This window comes from Saccoglossus kowalevskii, chromosome 13, assembly GCF_978046115.1.
Source record: "Saccoglossus kowalevskii chromosome 13, keSacKowa6.1, whole genome shotgun sequence".
Lineage (NCBI taxonomy): Eukaryota > Metazoa > Hemichordata > Enteropneusta > Harrimaniidae > Saccoglossus > Saccoglossus kowalevskii.
The window spans coordinates 3,711,409-3,718,052 of NC_140653.1; positions in this window are offsets into that span (position 1 = coordinate 3,711,409).

The following is a 6,644-nucleotide window of genomic DNA, read 5'->3' on the forward strand; positions in this document are numbered from 1 at the left end:
TTCATGGCAGAAGCTGTCAATTTTTATGCGTACTACTCAGGTTACAACACGGTACTATGCAAAAAGAGAAGGTCGATAATTTATATGTATCCTCAATAGAATTATTGTGATAGCAATTGTTGCATCCTTAGTCTTGTAGCTCTCTCGACCTTAACAAGATCTCGTGCATCGTTAGTCTCGTAGATCTTTCGCCCTTAACGAGATCTCGACAGCCACTTGCCCCTTAATTTTTGTATTGAACATCTACAAGCCCATTTCGTGAAATTATGATTTTGAATATTCGTAAATCCAACCTTGGGTGATAGTATGTGAAAATAATTTGTTTTTGTTTTCACAATTGTACGACTGATCACGATAAACTTATTTTCTAACCGTTGTGCGATAAATGGTGACATCTGCGGATACAAAAATCGACGTCAAAAAAAATTCCCATTCGTTATAAACGGAAGCAAATTGATGTAACGATATATATCATGATTTATCTTGGGTTTACTAGTTTGGGAATTAAATTCTCAATTATATATGCATCTATGTAGGCTCCATGTCGTTCTTGAATGTTACCACTAGCATAGCCATTTTGCATCTATACTGTCCTCTACAAGCTCAATTCCCAGTGGTCTAATTCCTGCATTGTGAACGCATACGTTATAATTACATGTTATTCATTTCACTTCGAATTAAGTATGGTATTTAGTCTTTGGTAATTATTTTATATAACCAGGAACCATTTCTGAAGATGATCTTTCTTCAGTGAAATATTTGTTCATATATTCCACTGACGAAAGGCCAACCTCGAAAAACTTTACTGGAGTCACTTATTTAGGCATCATGGAAGATCTCAGTGCTAAAATACTGTTCATGCAACATCAAATCAATCAGCACCACTACTTTAAGTAATATAGTGTTCAACTACAAATTGTTTTACCGTTTTCAACTGAAGTTGTATGTTTTAACAATAATAAGCTTAACCACGACTCAGTCACACATTTTATCTGGTCCAGGTGCATTATGTATCTCCCACACAGTTATGCACTAAACACACCGCTCATCTCGTCTTTTTTTACCTTCAATTAATCGATAAAAGCAAGACAAACACGTCTAATCAGTAGTAAATAATATTATATAGCTTGAATAACACGGTAAATTCTTCACCGTTTGAGGAAAATGGCTTGAAGCAGGTACAAATCCAGGTTTGTAAAAACAAACAGTTCCTGTTAAAAATAAAAAATACGATACAGCAAAATGTCAAGTAAAAATAAAAGTAAAAATACAACGCTTCGCATGCTCAATGCTATCCTTCTTCGGGTGTACTAAATAATGCTTGTTTGTTTGTAACTTGTGTTATGTTGAAAATATTTAACCCAATAAGCAAGAGAAACTGCTAAAAACAAGTATAATAGTGTTTCCTTTATCCTGTTGAATGACGTGTGCACATAATTTGCAGCGACTTCATTGGAATTCGAAGCAGTTGATGACCTGAATCTGGTCGTGATGAGGCTATCGCAAATATTTATATGCCACTGAAGGTGCTCTGATGAGAATGTGTTTGCCATGTTTGACTGATGTACAATTGGTAGGTTTTTGTGAAGAATTTGTTGCATAGATGGTAGACTTGTGGCGTGGCTTTGACAGTAGTACGATCTTTTTTTCTAAGGAGTGTGTGACGTTCTTTTTTTCTGGCTTGTGACATGGGCTGTCTAACGGATCTATTATAGTTACAGTTAAGGAGATGGTGACATACTTCATTAAATCTCGTATCAAAAAGATAAGAAGAGCAGATTCGACGAAGACTGAGGACTTGGCTGTATTGTATGGATTTAAAGCAGTGTTTAGGATGTTCTGATGATGCAAGAAGATATTGGTCATTGTATGTAGGTTTGGTGTACAGGTCAGTAATAAGGCAGTTATAGTCATTATCCTGGAAGGGAACTGAATTAAGTGATAATTGGAAGATGAACTTGATAGTAGGGTGAATAGAGTTGACGTTACATATGATTTAAACTATTATACACATATTTATAGTAATTTATTTTTCAGTCATTGTCAACCATTAACCCTGCGCTTTACTAGATATCTAGACATAAAACCTAAAAAACAAATGAACAAACCCATTTCAAATACTCCTTTGACAGATGAGAGAGCACTTCCCCGAATGAACTCTCTACTCAACCAACTCGGATAACTATCATGATTCCAGCTTTTTGATTAAAACAAACAAACAATGCAGATATTATATTCGACAGTACATACAATTTGAATTTAACAATTACTTAATGACGTCACACGTCATTGATCATATATGACGTACTTACATCGGCATGCATGACAAGGTATTGCAATTATTTATAAGGTGACAGGTTATTAAAACATTTTTAATATTTCATGATATTCATCCAATTAAATATTCATATATTATTTAATTGCAATAAATACCACTTTACTCGAATAACAGACATCTTAGAATACAGTTTGTTATTATGACGTAGACCACCTGTGCATTGTTGCTCCACCTCATAAGTGAACATGACGGTAAGTATGAATGCTGCTATTTTCCAAATTGTATCTCTGAAGTTTACATTTATCAACGTCACTTTTACGAATGGAACTGCGTTAACCGTCGTTAGGCAAACTAGAAAGGTGGATAACAGTCAATCAGCATTGCGATTTTTTATATTTCTACAGAAGAAAGTGAGTAAGACAGAAATACTGACAAATTTGTTGCAAGATATTATTACGAGGTTAAGAAAGAATAAGACGACGTTATTGTGCATTGCCATTGTTCTGACTACAATTGGGTGTGCGCAACTTTTCAGCGCACTTGCTTTTGTGTGTCCATGTGAAAACAAGATGATCATAGGGATTATCTTCATCTCAGCCCCAGCTGTTATCATTTTCTGTCTTGGTGAGTACAAAACTGTATCAGTTATATCAGGAAATTTTGAGACTGCTGCTATGTGTACACGATGATAGGCAGTGTGATAAATCATATCGTCTAACACATAGCTATCTCGTACTGCCTGAATTATGATTAAACAGTTTGTCTTTCCTATACTCGTATTTGAGTGATATATAATATCCCCGAGGAATACATTTACGCCAACACGATCAGTTGTGTGAAGTCAGGTTATTTTATTTCAGTCACGCCGTTGTAAAGAAAGTAAAGGGTTCGAATGTGACGGAAATATGACTATATTATACATTTAGGAAAGCTCAAGAATTGCATTCAAACGCGTTCGTAACGCTTAGAAGCATATTGCGAATGAATTCTATTGATGTCGCAATAATAACAAATATTGCAAAAAATTATAGGATGGCTCTTTGAAATAATTTCAATAAACGTTGAATCATATTACATACACATGCTGGACAATACAAGAGAATACATTGCAGAGACATCAGGGAAGTATAATGGCGTTTGAAGACATTTGACATCATTGAAATGAAATGAGCCTTTGCAGAGGAAACCTGGAAATGAAATGAACTGTGAACAAATTAAATGGATCTTTGCATAATTACAATTATTCTTTACAGAATTATCCGGGAAATAAAACAAGTCTTTACAGAGGCATATGTGAAATTAAATAGGCCTTAATAAACGTATATGGAAAATGAAATTCACAAAATTCAGTCAAAGCTATGTTAACCTTGTTATTCACACCCAAAGTATTTCATCTCTTTATTTGTTCTGAATGGCCCAATGTTTGCGAAAGGAAGATTAAAAATAAATCTGATTATTTTATTCTGGCTGATGTGTAGGTTATTGTAGATATTATAGTCATTTATTTCAAGAATATCAGGAGCATTGTATACTGTGTTTTGTATTAGCAACTTGTAGAAGCAATGTTTTAACCTTGGAGACACAACCCCTGTGAATGCACCTTGGATTATTACATGTTTAGTCTGTCACACCTTAAAGTAGTATTTGAAGTATATTGTTTTAATATCAGCTGGCAGCAAGACAACATTGTTACTGGTTGTTTTAGGAATAAATGCCGAACCATTAGCTAAATTATGTATTCTTTGGGTCGAGTCTAGTACTTTTCCAGTGTAAGTGTTATATTCTAAGTGAGTTAAAGTCTCTACCTGTAGCAATCATACTCGTATTAGTAAGATGAAAGGCTCCATATGGAACAGCGATAATGTTGCAAGTTTTTATTCAAATGTATTGACCAAACTGTCTTGTTTGTTGAAATATCAACAATAATACCAGTATGTATTTTAGATTTATATATTTATTAATTCAAATACAATATGTTTATACTATGTAGAGTTGGTAGAAATAGTATCGCCCATGAAGGAGACTCATCCGATTAACTTTAGTACTTCAACGACTTACAGATTACCAATGTTGGATATGTTGTCATTGAATCATTTCTAGGTATACTGGCACAGAGTTCAACCTGGAGAGTTGTAACTGGGTGCTATACGATGACTAGTCATATAAGCGGAGGTGAATGTCATTCCCGTATATTAGTTGTGATTGGGCAATCCTTGTTGGGACCACTAGTGTGGCTTTTTGTAGCTTTCATGAATGGAGAGTAAGTATTATGAAATGGTATATAGTTACAACGAATGACGTAATGCGATGTACACTGCATTCATTGTGTATAAGTGAACACTGATATATGTAGTTTCATATTACATTTAGCCACTGAATTTATTGTTGCATAACTCTTATATTCCCCAGAAATAGTTGATACAGTAACTTAGTTTACATACATAAACCACAGAGGTTTGTTTCATTCTTCATGACAGATTATCGACATTGAGTCATATTATTCTGTTATTAAATACCCACATAATTTGCCCACATTACAGCTACTACGCATGCATCAATTCTAGCACAAACTGTGATGTTGATGAAGACCCGTCAATTGTTGAGTTTTCTGACAAGGACAAGGCACAGTCACAGATTATCGCGTGGTTATTACTGGCGGTCATTTCAATTCTTGTTTTGTTTTGCTATTGTATACTGCGTTGTTGCAATCATTACTCGTATGAACAGCAACAGTACTATAAAGAATATGTTGAAGCAGAAGAGGATGAGTTCAATGAACAATGCAAGGTAAAGTCGTAATAGATGGCGGGTTACATTCTCAGTAATGCTCGGTCTTTTTTCTTTCATACAATTTTCAACAATATTGGGAAAGACAATGTCACGTATTTGTCACAGATATTTATCAACAACAGACTTCATTATTATAAGATGTTCAACAATGTACCATAAAGATATTCGCGTTTAAAACAGTAATTAACAAACCTGAATAACTTGTCTCCTCCCCGCATTACTTGCCACTTTTCCTATGTAAGATTTATGAAAGATATCAGAATATTTTCCACTTCTCTATGTACAATACAGCGATTCTAGTCTGTCAATCATATTAGGGACAACACAAAGGGATCGTGGTTCAATCGTTGTTGTTCTCAACAATGCTCCGACATGTTTGTATGGCTTAGCTTTTCATGCTTTACAATTATGTTGTTAGTAATGAACTTTTCGCTAAGCGTCAATCAATTCACGTTCATTAGCGTTAAATTGTATGAAGATTGTTAGTCTTAGTATTTGTGGAACTCAAATAATTTTATGTTTATATTTCTGTGTTGAGCCCGTCTCATCTTCAACATTTTAACTTATAGGTGTGTCTCGGAGATCAGTTTTATAACACCCCTATAGTCACATTCTATAATGCTCAACTAGAGGACATACTTTTTCTTCATGGTTATGATTATATACCTTTGCTTAGCGACACTCAATTAATGTAACGTGCAAAAGACATCACGATATGTCTTAGAATCGTTGGATTTTGCCTGAACGGTTCGTTTTAAATGATGTTAAAACAGGGTTTTGTGGGCATAGAAGATATACCGTTAAATTGACATCCCCCTTAGTCGGCACGTCAGACATCACCCATTCCACTCAAGTCAGAAATATTGGTGTTTGATGGAACTATCTACCTTTACTATTGTAATTTAATTTTAAAAGGTATACCACATGAATACTTGATAGAAATCATCCACACTAAGCCATATGATCAGATTACACAAATGCTCAAAAAGTATGCCTTGGTTACGAATCATGCAGCGCAATAAATTCTATTTAATTATACATTGTCAATTTTCAAGATGTAAAACACTTCTTACATGTTATGCTCCAGTGTTTCAAGCCAGGTCTTCAGACAGCGGTCAATTACAACCTCATTATAAGAAAATGACACATACAGCCTATGTGTTGAGGCATTTTGTTGAATTCTACAAAAGTCTGAACAAACTCTTCCCATCTTTTAAGAAATTCTCATCAATTACAGTTAAAGCAACCGAGGACAAAACGCTACGGACTGGAGTCATTGTCTTATTATGGTTCTAAAATGTGGAACTTGCTTCCTAATCGAACGAAGGAGTGCAATGATTTGTATTCTTTTAAGCAAATGGTGTCATTGAGGTCACCATCATTTCAGGATATTTAATTACTTAAACAATTAATTATTTGTGAAGTCTTACTGTTGTTTTTCTCTGTGTTTGATGTTTGTAATTTTTGCTTTTGTTTGATGTAATTTTTAGTAGTCAGTGATATTAGCCTTTGGCTAGGTACTTCAAACTGACTTTAAATAAAAGAATTGAATTGTATTTTATTGCGCCAAGAAACC